The following is a 17504-nucleotide window of genomic DNA, read 5'->3' on the forward strand; positions in this document are numbered from 1 at the left end:
AAAGTGAAGAACAGGAAGAGGACAGTCAAAGGTAATTGGAGACTATTTATGATGACAATGACTTTGAGGACAAACAAAATGAAGAGAACAATAAAAGACGTTCTTCTCACGTACCAAAATCGAAAGAATATCCGGATTTTCAGATGTATGCAGCCCAGTCTTTTAAAGATGAGTCAGCAACAGCAGAAGAAGCAATGAGCGGCCTAAACTCTCAAGAGTGGAAAGAAGCGATGGATAGGGAATTGGAATTTTTTTTCTCAGAACGAAACCTTTGAATGGGTAAATATGCCAGCAGATAAGAAACCATTATAGGCAAGACAGGTATTCACTTTGAAAAGCCCCCAAAATTCATCACCAAGGTATAAAGCACGACTTGTAATAAAAGGATATTCGCAAAAACAAGGGGTAGATTACAAAGAAACTTTTTCACCTGTAGTCAAGTATGCATCATTGAAATATCTTTTAGCCTTAGCAGCAAAACAAAATTTAACAATTCATGATATGGATGTAAAAACAGGATATTGAAATGGGAAATTGGAGGAGGAGACATATGTCATTTCACCAAGAGAAGTCATGAAAACGAGATCAGAAAGTGAAAAGATTTGGCGTTTGCGAAAAAGTATTTATGGACCTAAACAGAGTGGACATTGCTGGAATCGATGTCTACATAAAACTCTAATAAATATGAATATGAAGCAATCTAAGAAAGATCCCAGTATATACTATAAAAGAGGAAGAGAAGGGACAATAATAATGGCAATATGGGTGGACGACTTCTTTATTTTGACTGAAAACAAAAGCCAAATGAGAATTTTTGAGAAACAGCTGCAAACCAAGTTTAAGGTGCTTGATTTGGGAGAAGTTAAACGTTATTTAGATACGCAGATCACTAAGGATCAAGAGAGATAAGAATCGAGCATAAATCAATCATCATATACAGAAAAACTCTTAAAGAAATTTGGCATGAGTGAGTGAAGTTAAATATAAATGAAGCAGATGTGGAATGTGATAAGAACATTCCAAATTTAGAAGCAGTAGGGAGTTTGTAGTATTTGTCTCAAACGTCACGATCTGACATTGCTTTTGCCGCCAATGCAGTGAGCAGGTATTGCAGAGATCCAAAGGAAAACCACTGGAAAACTGTGATAAGTATATTCTTTTATTTAGGAGGAAATTCAAACCACAAATTGAGATAGCATAGAGAAGGTAAAGCAAGACTAGAAAGCTATAGCGATGCAGACTGGGAGGAGTGAATTGGGAGGTAGGCACTACTGGCTGCTCCTTTAAATTAATGTCAGCCCTCATTTCATGGTCCTGTCAAAAGCATAAACTGTTGCATTGAGTACCATAGAGGCTGAGTTTATGGCGCCATCTTATACCACACAGGAAACATTGTGGCTAAGAACATTAATATGTGACATAAAACCCATATTAACTGTGGAACCTATAACAATCTTATGTGACAGTAATGGAGTAACCTAGCTAAAAATGATGTCACTATTGCTAGGACAAAACATAATGTTATGAGGCACCATTTTATCCAGAACCACACAGAGTGACAGAACATCACCATGCCCACCTGTACATAGAAGACATGTTGGCTGGCCTGACAAAACTCTTGGACAAAGAGAAATTGTGGGGCTATTTGGTTTATCTTGTGAAGGCAAACCACAAAATATATATTCAAAGAGGGGTGTTGGAATTGTCTGAACAATGCATTTCGTGTGAGACAGCGGCAAAGTGCATCATGCGAAATATATGAGTAATAGACCTCTCTGGTGTTATCGTACGCCCTGAACATTATGTGTGTAATATAATGTTCCTTGGTTGTTGTGTTCGATGTACTTTACCTGGAAGTGCAAATATAGTTACTGGCACTATATGTCTATAACTCACTATTACTTATTTGACTGTGTTAACTATAATAATTTACATACAGCTTCCTCAAATAAATAAACTAGATGTATATTTCTGCTTCATATTCTAAGAAAGGATTAAATAAAGATTTTGGCTAACTATAGAGAGAAACGACCTGAGGCCCTTCTGCGCTTTGGGGATAATTATTGTTAGTCAGCATCAGCAACACTTTGCTAAATATTATCACAATTAACCATTATAATTTTCATTAAGCCACCAACATATTAAACACCTTTAACTTAATTCCAGTACTGGTCATAGTCCAACACAACATTCGCAACACTTCGCCTCGATTTTGTTATATTCTGCACCAGCAAAGCGCCAGTAAGTAAGCAAAACTGGCGAGTTCGGTGCGATCGTGAAAGCAAATTCTGGTTGTTTATTTTTGTTTGTACAACGGTTTGTACAAACGGAAACGTCTGTGGCGCAATAAATGGCAGCAGCAACAACAAGCAGAAGGCACCACATTGTCTTTCTTTAGGTTTCCTAAGGATGCTGGGAGGTACGCTATGTGATCAAAAGTATCTGGACACCCCCCAAAATACGCGTTTTTCATATTAGATGCTTTTTGCAGCCACCTACTGCCAGGTACTCCATATCAGCAACCTCAGTAATCATTAGACATCGTGAGAGAGCAGAATGGGGCGCTCCACGGAACTCACGAACCTCGGACGTGCTCAGGTGATTGCGTGTCACTTGTGTCATAAGTTAGTACGTGACATTTCCACACTCCTAAACGCCGCTAGGTCCACTGTTTATGATTTGATAGTGAAGTGGAAATGTGAAGGGACACTTACAGCACAAAAGGGTACAAGCTGACCTCGTCTGTTGACTGGCAGAGACTGCCGACAGCTGAAGAGGTTCCTAATGTGTAAAAGGCAGACATCTATCCAGACCATCACACAGGAATTCCAAACTGCATCAGGATCCACTGCAAGTACTACCACAGGTGAGAAAACTTGGATTTCATAGTGCAGCGGCTACTCATAAGCTACACATCACGCCAGTAAATGACAAACGATGCCTCGCTTGGTGTAAGGAGCATAAACATTGGACAATTGAACAGTGGAAAAACGTTGTGTGGAGTGACGAATCGCGGTACACAATGTGGTGATCCGATGGCAGGGTGTGGGCATGGCGAATACCCAGTGAACGTCATCTGCCAGCGTGTGTAGCGCCAAAAGTAAAAGTCAGAGACGGTGGTGTAATGGTGTGGTCATGTTTTTCATTGATGGGGCTGGCACCCCTTGTTGTTTTGTGTGTCACTATCACAGCACAGGCCTACATTGATATTTTTAAGCACCTACTTGCTTTCTCCACTGTTGAAGAGCAATTCAGGGATGGTGATTGCATCTTTCAACACCATTGAGCACCTGTTCATAATGCATAGCCTGTGGCGGAGTGGCTACATGACAACAACATTCCTGTAATGGACTGGCCTGCACAGAGTCTTGAACTGAATCCTATAGATCACCTTTGGGGTATTTTGGAACGCTGACTTAGTGCCAGGCCTCACCGACCGACATCGATACCTCTCCTCAGTGCAGCACTCCTTGAAGAATGGGCTGCCATTCCCCAAGAAACCTCCCAGCACCTGATTGAAAATATGCCTGCGAAAGTGGAAGCTGTCACCAAGGCTAAGGGTGGGCCAACACAATATTGAATTGCAGCATTACCGAATGAGGGCGCCACGAATTTGTAAGTCATTTTCAGCCAGGTGTCCGGATCATTTGATTACATAGTGTATATATATACACATGATTACATAGTGTACATATATCTCAGGATTCGCTTGCAAACTACATGTGTGTATTAATGACTAATGTTTCATTTTAGTAGCATACAGTGACTAGTGAATAGCAGATGAGAATAACTAATGAAAAAAGACCTTATTTACCTTTATAATGATGTTAAGTTTTGTTTGCTGCATTTCGAATCAAACCAGTTCATGAATGCAGACACTAATAAATTCGTGTGGAATACAGTACCCACAATGTTCGACGTCCCGCATAAGCCACCTCAGCTGACAATGAAGAGCAAACTGCCACAAAGGTTTGGCAATTAGTATAAAGCCATAAAACAGTCCCACGCATAGAAACAACCACTTCAGCCCTCCATAGATCAGAGTCAGATACATCTGAATCATCAACTCAGACCTGTGTTTGGATTAAGAGCAGTTATTCATCTCTTGCAAAAGCGCGTGAAGCATCAGAATGTGCAGATCGCTAGACTTCGTGCATAACTATTATGGGACCACGATAGTGCCTATGATTTTAAGTACAGACAGTAACAGAAACTGTATCAGAAGGATCAAGTGAAGAAGCAGAAACACAATTTGAAGACTATAGGATCATGATATTTAAAAAACGATGCCATTTACTTATTAGTAAGCCAGATTAGCATGCCACTGGAGGAGAAATGTGCTGCAAGACTGAAAGACAAAAGTAAGCTGTTTGCTCTAAATTTATTGTATTATAGCACTCAGGCATACAGGTTTTGTCAGAATGTTTTATACTTCTACCAGTGCATATATTATAGAGGTATATGGAAGTCATACAAATAAAATTTGGGATAAGTGACAATATATTCCACCTTTTAAAGCAGAAGGTTCAGTATTTATCCGATACTGATAAACTAGTAAATATGTCATTGGATGAAATGTCTCTAATGGCAAATTTAACATATGACAACACCTCTGACTGTGTTGTTGGCTTTGAGAACTTAGTGTTTAGATGAACAGCATATTTCTCGCACTGTTTGGCAGTTGCTTGTCCCACTTAGAATAATATAATGTGGCAACAGGTGACATCTGTGTATTTATATATTGTTTATATCAATGTGGTAAGCTGCAGTTGTATCCAACTTCACACAAGTGTTTCTTCAGGAACGTGTTGTAGCTTACCACTTGCCTACTTGCACTTATTTTAGAATAATTTTTAGAAACATCTGTCTTCTGATATTACACAAACTCTCAAAGACAAAAAAATTCAAATATTTCGTAAATCACGAAATAAAGGGATGCTATTTCCGTAACAGTAAGAAAATATTTGTTCGCTCCAGTAGCTATCCTCTCTGGAAATATCACCAGGGTCTACGACCTTTAACTGGGGTCACTGATTCAGGAACACAGTTATTCCGTTACCTACTTTCAGGTTACCTGTAGTGACAGCCCGTTAACTGCCAGAGAACGGGAACTGTAAGCCAATAACTGCCAGAGAAAAATATCTATCTCTGACAGTTATTTCCGTATGGTAACCCTCGTACTACCCGCTCAAACTAAATTGACATATAAGGCGGTGACTCAAGGGAGCAACCGAACTTGTTAATTCCTGTACTGCAGATTCTATCAGCCACCGCTCTGACATTAACTTTATTTAATTGTTTGTGCTAAAAGTAACGAAGGCGCACGAAATAATACACAGTTCTATCAACAGATGGGGCGCAGTCTCACAGTTATTCCAATGACATACAGAACGCACTCCAAATGGTCTATCCTCTCCTTCAGAGCCAGGTCTCAGATGAGTTCACGCGAAAGCATAGTACGGTCATCGGTCAACAGATGGAATGGGGCACTGTTGGCAGTTATTGAAACAACTGTCAGTATCAGATGAGCGGTTATCACAGTAACCGTTACTTCCCACTAACCGGTTATTTCTATCAGTTACGTTATTGGGGAAATGGGATGAGAAGTTCCGCCTTATGCAAGACACCTTTTTTCTTTTTGTTTCACACATACATGTTTCAGCACTTTTGTGCTATAGTCAGTGGGTTCTATTTTTATATTTTACTGTAAATTTGTTGTTAACATATTAACATTTGCGTCGTTTACAGCATTATGTGAAGGTTGCATTTATAACTTAATTGGCGAAAAGTAAAATACCTTACATGATGTTATTGTCCTCTTGTTCTGGTAGCTGTTCTGCTACACAATATACAACTTTTCATCTGCAAACAGCAAAAATGTAATTTATTTTCTGTTTGTTATGCATTTACGAACGGAAATAAGACTGTATCAGGTTTTCTTTCTGTTACTTGCAGTTTTGAAGTTGTGGTGCGTTTTCCTGTGTTGTTGGCGAAGTAAATAGGCTTACTTCTTTGCCTGTGTTCGTGTGGCAATGCAGTTTTTCCGATTACTCAAAACATAGGCGGAGTTTTCGCTGCCATTACGTGTTGTTGTGGCTGTGTGGCGTTCATTTGTTTTGTAACGTGTTCTGCTGGGTGAGACGCGCGAGTTTGAATTGTATTTGGTGCCACCTATAGTTTACAGCAATGAGTGTCGTGACTGTTATGTTAGATTGTGGTACCGGAAGTTGAAATACCTGTTCGAGTGACAGATAGCTGCATAAGCCTTACTGACTGACACTCATTTTATTGATTAGTGTATGAAAAATCCTGTAGTCCTTTAAGTCAAATACTCAGTGGATTGTCTGACCACGACAGACAGTAGCTTATTCTTAAGCCTGGTTCACACATGCAGCTAATGTGGCGCCACAGCTTATGGCTTTCTGTAGTGTGCTCGAGAGCTACCGTTCACACAGAACGCCACAAATTCTGTGTAGCCGCACAGCTTTCAATATGGCGTCAACTGAAACCATATGAACAGGTATTAATGTTACAGTGCCGGTTATGATATTAGAGCATTGACAAGAGTTAAATACAAAGAAGATGGAACCCAAATGCTGGATCCCATGGATTTTGCACAAGGACAAATTAGGAGCGACAATCACATTTATAAAAGAAATAACACAGGAGACGAAAATGGGGCATTCCATCCCCAGTAATCACATTTTTCAAAAGTTTACTACCCTTCCACTTCCTATTTTGTTCATATTGGCGATGGGTATGGATATACCATAGAAATGAACTCATGCAAAATTTGAGTTCATAATACCCAATATGTCGGAAACTGTGGACTAATATCTGAGGAGCTCCTCGACAAGGATGTGGTAGAAGCGAGCTAACCACAACGATTGAACCTTTCTTAGTACAAGGGAACAGCAACAAGGAACCTCCTGTTTTCAAATCTTATTCAGCTTTTGACCTTGAATCAGAAAAATAGAGTAACCCAAGAGTAAACCGAAACATGCAAAAAAATTCAAGTTTTTTGGCCTTCTTTCGAGTCAGATACCTCTGGAAGAAAAAATGCTAAAGAACTAGTACTTGGTAGAAATATTAACAGAACCCAGAGCAGGACTCTATCAGTTCATGTCCCTGCCTAAGCACTTATTGAAGATCATACTCAATCCTCTCCTCAAATCCAGCCAGTTTCCTGAAGTCTTAAAAAGAGCTTAAGAGTACAAGCGCCAGTTCCACCACGAATCGAAGGCAACGGTTCCTCTTCGCCATATCATGAGCAATATAGAAACCCCGACATATTACCTGGCAAAACACCTGGCTTTTCTTCTAAGCCCACTGGTAGGAAAATGTGAGCATAACATTTGAAACTCAAAAGATTTTATACAGTGACTGAAGACTTTGCGTCTCGAACCAGCTGACATTTTAGTGAATTTAGATGTTGTCGCTTGTTCGCACGAGTGCCTTTGGCGGATTCATTACTATTTATAGGAACTAAGTTGGAGGAGGACATCTTATATCTTTTCAAACATTTGCTTACCCCGACGCACGTTTTATTTAACGAACAATATTTTGAGCAGACCAACGGTGTTGCTATGGATTGTTCTTTGTCTCCCGTACTAGACTTCGAGGATAAAGCACTTCAGGCAGCGGTGTTGAAACCTAAATGTTTCTGGAGATATGTGGACGGCACTTTTGATGTTTGGCCGCATGGAGCATGAACGTTTCCTGCATTTCTGGAACATCTTAACTCCCTCCATCGTAGCATTTGCTTGACCATGGAAGCGGAGAAAAATGGAGAGATCCCGTTTCTTGATATCTTGGTCCGCAGAAAGGAAGATGGTTAATTGGGTCACAGTGTGTTTCACAAACCGACTCACACTGACCTATATTTACGAGCTACGAGCTGCTGTCACCCATCTCAACGCAGTGGCGTGTTGCGGATTCTCGTTCATAGGGCCAGGATGATCTCTGATGCAGAGAGCTTATCAGCAGAGATTAGCCATCTTCGCTATGTGTTTGTACAAAACGGGTACTCTGATAAACAGATCCGTAGTGCATTTAAACCTGCGCGCACTAAAGCTCTAGAACAGTCAGAAGAACTGAACTCCAAGAGGATGGTTTTTCTACTGTATGTTGGCGGCGTGTCCTTTAAGATTGGCAGGCTGTTCGAGAAACATCAAATAAAATGTGTCTCCCGCCTTCCAGCGCGAGAGCAAACTACGCTGGGTTCTGTAAAAAACCACCTAGTACTAAGGAGACCAGGGATATATATAAAAATCCATGCCACCCAAGCTGGGTCAGCCAGAGAAGTCTGCTGTGGCTGAACACTGTCTTCACACGGGCACAGCATGAACTATGGAGAGACAAAGATCCTTTCGTCCGCTTCCACGTACTAGGATTCCATCACTAAAGAAGCAGTCGAAATTCGTGTAAGTAACGACCTGATCAATAGAGAAACGGGATTTTAACTCAGGAAGGCATGGGAACCAGCACTGGCGGTACTAAGGTATCGTCGGCCGCAGCCGAACGAATCCGAGTCAATACAGGCGGAGAATCAAAGTCTGCACACTTAAACAGGGCGCCAACAATCTGCCAGCAGGCGCGTTGTGCCGCTATTTGTGGCTGAGCTTTTCCCGCGTCGCGAATGAGAAGCCCGTGGTCCGTTTGTAGGGTAGGGGGCCACTGGAGGAGGAGGAGGAGATTTAGTGTTTAACGTCTCGTCGACAACGAGGTCATTAGAGACGGAGCGCAAGCTCGGGGTACGGAAGGAAGTGGAAGGAAATCGGCCGTGCTCTTTCAAAGGAACCATCCCGGCATTTGCCTGAAACGATTTAGGGAAACCACGGAAAACCTAAATCAGGATGGCCGTAGACGGGATTGAACCGTCGTCCTCCCGAATGCGAGTCCAGTGTGCTAACCACTGCGATGGGGCACTGGAGGTCGCCGAGCTGTATGATTCGTCTACAATGATGTTATAGCCTTAACCCTTAGCGTCTGCGCATCTCTAGGGAGACAGTGTATATATTGGCGAGGCATTGCAGCAACACGTCACCTCACCTGGATCCCTCATCTCCGCTCCATCCAATCCAAAGCCCATAACCGCCTCTGACTCCTCAAACTCCTCTCTGGCCGGACATTGGGGTTGCACTCCCCTACCATCCTCCACACCTACAATTCCTTAATCCATCCCATCCTCTGTTACGCCAGTCCCGCCTGGATATCTGCCCCCCCCCCCCCCAAATTCTATAAGTCTCTCCAGATCCTCGAGTGCCATGCACTGCGCCTCGCCTTCCGTATAAGCCTCCTGTCCCCCACGCAGATCCTCTATGACTCCATTCCTTTCCCCCCATCTGCTCCTATTCCTCGAACATATCTGCATACCCTACACCTCCCGCCGCCTTGATCCCCCTCACCCCCTGGTTGCTCCTCTCCTCTCCCATCCCTGCCCCCTGCCACGTCTTCACTGTTGTGTCCCCCTACCCCCCATCTCTACACCCTTCATCTCCTTTCCCAAGATAGCTTCCATCAACTCCCCCTCCCGGATGATGCCCTCTCTCCCTCCATTTATCCCTCCTATCAACTCTGATCCTCAACCCCCCTCCTTTCCTCTGTCCTTTTCCTGAGCTTCCTCTCCCCCCTTCCATCCTTTTTTTTCCTCGCCTACCCTCTCTCTGCCCCCCTTCTCACCCCCGAGTCCTTTTGCATTTCCCTCCTCTGCCTTTTCCCATTCCCTCTCGAGTCTGCCCTGCCCCTCCCCCTTATGAGTCCCCCACCTCCTTCGGTTCCTCCCCCCCTTTCGTTTATCCTCTCCTCCCTCCTTGTTTTCCCCCTCATCTGTCCAGGTCCCCCCCCCCTCCATCTGCCCTTGGCTATGGTGTGTCACCTTTGTGCTGACATTTTAGTGCAGTGTTTACAGTGTGTTCAGTGTTGTGTGTCTTTTCCGCAGTGTTGCGAATGGAAATCATACTGTCACTGGGTGTGATTTTTCTATCTCTTGCGAACAGAAACCAGACTGTCGCCATGATTTTTAATTGTCTGTCTACTATTTTACCTGTCTGCTTCATGTGTATTTTATAAGCATTGCCAACCCTTTGTTTTATGTCTTAACTTTTGAAACGTCCCCTTTGAACAATTCTACATGACTGTGCTTAAACTGACACACAATATTTTGTTAGCGCAACGCAATCTGACTTTCAAAATTCCCTACAAAAGAATGGCCCTGACTAACATTAAACTATACCTTTCACAAATCACTTACCTCACAAAAATCTTCGCTGCTCAAGCTACTGCAATACACAAGCACCACTACTGCCAGCTAAATAAAAGATTCAAACTACTGAAGGCACTAACTACTGATAGGGGTAGTTAGCAAATGAAAGATATTAATAGAGAACAAACAATGTATTTACCTTGATATCATCATATATAAATATAGCAGTTCATGACAAATTTCAAAACTCCGCCATCTCTCTCCCCACATCCACCACTGCTGGCGGCTCACCTCCAACTGCGCAACGCTACGCGCTGTTCACATCCAGCTGCCGCTGCCCAACACTACAATGGCAGACAACAATGCAAACTAGCCACAGACTGCACACAGCACAGCCAGTGATTTTCATATTGAGCGCTACGTAACGTTGCCAATAAGAAAACATAAACAGCCTACTTACATAGAGAAAACATAAACAGCCTACTAAACATAAACAGCCTACTTACATAGACATAAACAGCCTACTTACATAGCCCCCATGCTCCCCACAAAAATTTTTACAAATGGTGTTGGGCACTGGCAAATACAGATTTGACAAAAATTTTTCACAATTACAGTAACAAAGATATAAAATGCACACACTTATTGATACAACGTTGGTCAAAAGCTCAAATTTTCTCACAGTCCATAAAGACAGTCCTAATCATACATAACAGTAGAATAGCAGTGTTTTTCTCAAAGTCTGAGCAGTAAAAGAAAATGCACACGGAAGTAGTGGATTTCCATGCAGTCTTGAAGAAGTAGTGTTGTCCTTCCAACGGAAAGACAGTGCTGACTCTCGACATGCTGACAGGTAATGGGCCACAACAGAGCAAACCCACTGCAGAGTCATTCGAAGTTTTGAAGAATATTGGTAGGTAGGTCATCACAGAGCAGACCCACTGTAATCCTGGTAGAGATTACGGTATTGGTGGGCCACCAGAGGTGCAGACCCACTGTAGTCCTGGTAGAGATAATGGTATTGATGGATCATCAAAGATGTAGACCTACTGCAGTCCTTGAAGAGATGGCCAGCAGCCATCTGTTGTGACTGTGCTGGTGCACAATCACCACTGAAGAGTCTTGCGGACAATATAGCAAGTCCATAAACCACCACTTGTGCACTCACAAAGTTTTTGAAATTGTTCTTAGAACCAGCAATGCTGTTATCCAGTCCCTTGCTGAATTATTAACACACGTGCAAACACTAACAGTCCCTACTTCTCACATATTGTCTATATACTATGACCAACAGAAACGTGTGCAGTGAAATGTAACTTAATTTGAAGAACTGGTAACAATTACAATTTGGTAACATAAAAATACAATAACAAAGGTACAAAATACATCATTAAAGAACATAACAATACAGATAACATTTGTAGTACAGGCTTTACAAAAGAATCGAAATAACATATACATCAGTGTTACAGGAATTATGACATGAGTACATACATAAAAGATCACAATAACTTTCGAAACATCAACTTCACACATGAGCATTAAACAGAATAAATAATGTGTAAGCATATTTATAAGGTAAATAACATATTATGAATGCCAATTATATTTGAGGATAACAGTATTCCTCATCATAGTGAATGTAGCTTAATATTAATAGAAGAAAAAATTCTATGAAATTACACAGAGACAGGAAGAAAACAAATACACAAGGGTACACAAACACATAGTGGGATAACACCAATAGGAAAGGACAGGGTTCGTTTTCAGTGTAACATTTGGTACTGCAGTCCAACCCAAAACTTCATATATCTTTCCTCTTATTTCATCCTTTGTTTCCACCAAAAAAATTCTATCTAAGCATGCTTTCTGTATTTATATGTTCACACATTTCTTACCTCAACATTTATTTCCAAGAAAATCCTACCTAAACCTGTTTTCTCAATGCATTTCTTCCAATTCATCGCAACTCATTCTCTTAGAGGCTACCCCCTCTTAAGCTAACTTAAATCTACTGAGCTCAGATGCTAAACTAAGGGACGGGGCAATGCAGCATCACATAACAAATCAACACAAACAGCAATGCAAAAAATGCAAATTGGCAAAGCTAGCAGCATAAATGAGCAAAAGTCAAATTCAATAACACTATGCCTGGCAAACAGCAGCAACTTATACCTAAACATGACATAGCTCAAGCAGAAAAAATATTACACTAAAATGGCCATGTCTAATACCTATGTCACATCTTAACATTAGAGTGATGCATCACAATTTATTCTACAAAAGAAATTACCAAGTACTTGAAAAGAAAATTATGTGTTACTGTTACTAGTTCCTTCTTATTGTTCTTTCCTTTCCAAGTGCTCTTTTTTTTAAAGAATGTGGATCATAAAATAATTATTTAATAGATCTGTTGACAGAAAGTGTTCACATTAGCAAATGCATTTCATTTTATAAAAGCAATGCTGCAACACAGCTGAAAAACAGGTATCAAATGAAATAAGCAATTACGCAAACCAAAGCATAAAAATATCATTCAATAGTCATGTGACATTTCATAAGTTAGTAGAAATTCTCTCAACTCTCGTAGAAAGACGCTTGTCGTAATCAGGTGTGCAGATGTACGAATATTTCCCATCAATTCATAAGCATTTCAGTAATTAGCACAAAGTGCGAGTAATCATATGTTTTCAAGTAACGAGGGTGTCGCATTAGCGATGAAAGGCACACCCTAATGGCTTGTTCTCCAGGTGTTTGACACAGCTGTGTGCCCACAACGCATTACAAAAATCATATGTTTTCAAGTTCGACCGTGTCGTTTTTGCGATGCTTTCTACAAAGGAATGTCGGAAGCGAGGTTAATGGCGTCCCCTTTTTTTTCTACCTGTGCCGCTGAAAAGGGCTCGCAACAATGGCTTTTTCTCCAGGCGTCTGACACAGCTGGGTGCCCGCGACGCATTACGTGCAGGTGGTCACTTAACTTTCTTACGGAAATATTTACCGCTACAGTGACAGTCTCACATAAAAATATTTCACAGGTCAAGAATTAGCGTTGCAAATCTGTAGAAACAAAATCCTATGAATATAACAGTGTCCAAAAAATGTTCAGTGGCATTGTGATACATTCACACATGATTCACACATGTCATAACTCTTAAAGTACGACTCTTGGTTTCCAACATCCTTTTTCACAACTCAAGAGTCCCTACCCACTATTCATTACTCCTTACCTTATTACACATATACGTATCCATCGACACTCGTCAATATTTCGTCATTATAAATATGAAGCATAATCAAATAACTCATATAGCCTCAGCCTATTAATCATAAACATACCTCAGCAGCATAATACACATCGTCGTCGTAAAAATAACATCATAACACCTCAGTCAAATCTCAAAATCGTCGTAGCTTCCCCCAATAATTAAAAAAATTCTCTGCTCATGTCAAAAGTGTCATCTGCCTCAAACGTACTTTAAAAATCATAATCCCTTTACCAAATACATCATTCAAAGCTCTCATAGTATCACAATGGTTCCGAAAAAATATGAACAGTTTACAAAGTACAGACAAAATACAGTTTCATAAGTGTGAAGTTATCCAACTGTGTAATTACGTAAACATCTGTCACTGATATAGTAAAAATAAATGTTTGTCTCTCTCAGTTAAATGATCAGATAGCTGTGTAATTTGTGTGTTAGAGAAATATGGTACCGATGTGTAAAGTTGTATAAGCAAATACCATATTAGCTAGGGTTCCTTGTGCTTGCCAAACACATGGTACACAAAGTAGGCGTGTACCCCCCTGAGGATTAATGTAATTATACCCTCAGGTGTTACAGATTACAACAATGGAATGAAATGTATCACGGAAAACTTTCTTTGTAATTCAAAACTCTTTAAAAATAAATGTTTTAAGTACAAAATTAATCACTCAAATACGTGTACTGTAGCGCTAAATGTGCGTCTTGTTGCAACATAATCTCTGTGGAAGTGTCGTAGTTATCGTCCTCCGAAAGCTAAGTTCTGCAGAAGTCAATGTACTTACCTCATGATAAACAAAAGTGAAATGCTTTATGTATAGATATCTTAGTTATTACGCTTATTGCCATGATGAAGAAAGTACTGTGCTGTAACGTATTGTTGTGCTACGGAAAAGGCAATCTCATTGTAGCTATACCACAAAAGTTACTACTAAAACCTGTTTTACTTTCCAGAAGAATTCAGAAAAACTGTGCAGATATAAAACAGATACACCGCAAAAGCAACATTGTAAATTGTCACTCATTAGTAGCGTCGTGATAAAATCGTGTAGCTGTCACATAAACTAACCACTGTCTCATCTGGTATTTCACAGAAAGTACTTTAAATCCAGAATGTATTTTCAAGTGAACCAAAATGTTGCATTAAAATCTCATTAGCAGTACTGGTAAATGTTCTAAGTATGTGAGCCTTATAGTCGTTACGTAATCGTGCAACTAACAAGCAAGAATGTACAAATACAACACTGTGTCATCTGTTCACTACAACAATGCATTCGTAATTTCTGTTTAAAAATGTTCCCTAGGTTCTAGACTGGATATTTAACTTCAAACATAGTTGTATGTTAACAGTTTCTTAAGTCTGACACAGCATACTAGTAATGTAAAGTGAAAAGTTATATGGCAAAGACAAAGTTAAAAAGCAGATTATCTTTCAATAAACGGTTTTACATGTGAAATGTGGTGTAAACCTTTACTCTTCCTAGTACGCAGACTTTCAACTTCAAAGCAATTATCATGTTGTTTACATCGGTAAAGAATGCTAAATCTTTTCTCAAGGCTAGCGTCTTTGTTATTTTTCCCTGAGCCAGCGGCCGCACGCAGCTGCCTGCTGTGCGAGTCATTGTCTGTCTCTTTGTTGGCGAGCGTCGTTATTGGGATTTGGAGACCTAACTTCTACAAATTCGCCTTGCCGAGAGGGCCCAGCTCTGTTAGAATCCCGCCAGTTCTGATGAAATTCACGTCTGTCGTTTTGTCGGTAGTTTACATAGTTTCTTGTTTGTCGGTCATGTGGTGGAGAATTTCTCCCTGAATCGTAACTCTGCGCCGAACTGTTGCGTCTGAAGTTATTCTGCCTCCCTTGATAGTATTTATTTTGGTTCCCATATTGTCTGTTTCTCTTATTGTCTCTGTGATAGTCATTACCACGGAGAGGTGATCTTTCCCTGTAGTTATTACTACTCTGCCAACGGTTGTCATATGGGTGGTGTCTGTTTTGGTCACGATTTGCGTTGTAAGAATAGGCTTGTCGTGTCCAGTTATTGCTTCTGTCGTCACGGAATTGTGACGGATGTGACCTGTAATTGTTGTGTCCTTGTTTTCGCGTTCCGCGATTATCAGTGTCAATTTCTAGTTCTTGTAACAGTCCCTGAAATGCTTCAATGTCGTCTTTGCAACGTCCTGCCAAAATAATATGTCGTAAATGTTCAGGTAATTTGATTAAGCAAATGCGGATGAGTTCTGAGGTGCTGTATGGGTTTGACAGGTACTGATTCTTGTGCAACATGTCTTCAAAAGACTGTAGAATTCAGATTGTTCGAAATGTTTCATCATTATGATGCCATGTTTTACGCGGTCTTGTGTGGCTTGAGACCAATATGCTGAGAGGAAGGCATGATAAAATTCTCCTTCACTGTGACAATCGTGAATGACCGATCGCATTCTTACAGCTGGTTCATTCTCTAAGTAGCCACACATAAATTCTAATCTGTGTTCTAACGACCAGTTGGGAGGAAAACAATGAGAGAATTGATGGAGCCATGCTTGTGGATGAATGTCGTTGCCTGAATTCTTAAATGTTTTGAATTTACGTGTAGTAATGAACAGCTTATAGTCAAAATCATCATGTCGGCGAGTCGCATATCGGTCATTTTTAGGTCGTGTCGGCCGTTCCATCTCGAAATTCGGTGCACATTGCCAGTTTCTTTCATAACTTCCGAAATGCCCTGTGTTATTATTTTGCGTCTTTTCCGTATTTCTAAGTCCCTCTTCCCGTGTTGGGGCGCGAGTGTCCTCTGAAATACGTAATTCTTGTATTACCTGTGTCAGCTGATCTTGTACTTCCCGGATTTCTCTTTGGTGTTGTGTATTAATTTGATTCTGATTTTGTTTGAATTTTCTTATTTGTTCATACTCTTCTGTGTCAGTGAAGCCTACGGGTCTTGTGTCATTCAGATCATCATCTACCTTTGTAGATAAGTTAGTGACCTGATCCGAAAGTTCGGCTACTTTCTCCGATAGTGTACTTATTTCTTCAGTGTGTTTTTCTGAACCAAGTTTCAGAGTATCTACTGTGTCCTTAAAGTTTTCCTGAGTTTTTGCAAGTTGTGTAACCGAATCGGTAGATGCAACTGAGTCAAATTTAGCTTGCAAGGTCTCATGATTTTCATGAACAATAATTTGCAGTTCTTTTATGGCTGATTCGTGATTCTGTAATGCATTTTCATGCCGCGAAAAAATAGGTTGAAAATGCTCACAAATTTGTGTTTTTACGTCATTACAGACTTTTTGACATTTCGATTCAATGTTATGTAACTCAGTAGTTAAACTTTCACGTGTTTGTTCAAGTGTAGTGTCTAACTTTTGAAGATTTTGTCCCATTGCGTCTAACTGTTGCTGTGTTTGTCTCTGGTGTTGTTCCATTGTGTCTAACTTTTGAAGATTTTGTTCCATTGTGTCTAACTTTTCAAGCTTTTGTCCCATTTGTTGCATTAACTGTAATAACAATGCACTGGTGTCTGAAACATGTTCCTCAGTGCTTTTCGGCAGTGAATTTGCACCGGCAACATTCACATTTTGACAAGCGGAAAATGTGTCTTGACTCATTTGAGAAAACGGTGAGGACGCAAAACCTGAATCTACAGTATTTGCAAAATTGTGTCCTGTCATTTCGGATTCCTGAGGCGAGCTGTTGCCGACCGATCGATCGATAATGCTTCCCTCTTCACTAATTGTTTCACTGTCCGTGCCATTGTTTGCCGCCCGCTCCATTTCCCTATGCACGATTACCAAATTACTACTTTGAACATCAGTTAATTCATTACTCGGTGGCGCTAACACACTGCTTTCATTTTCACTGTCATTTCTCAGTTTACTTTGGAGCCTAGTATTACGTTTTTCACACGCCATTATTGTCACAGTATTTCACACGACAACACAGAAAAACACAATTTGAAGATCAAAAATAAGAGAACACATTAACATAGCACTGAAAATAATATCTAGTTAATTACCAGCGCAGCTGCGAAATACTTGGT

This window comes from Schistocerca serialis, chromosome 1 (genome assembly GCF_023864345.2).
Source record: "Schistocerca serialis cubense isolate TAMUIC-IGC-003099 chromosome 1, iqSchSeri2.2, whole genome shotgun sequence".
Lineage (NCBI taxonomy): Eukaryota > Metazoa > Arthropoda > Insecta > Orthoptera > Acrididae > Schistocerca > Schistocerca serialis.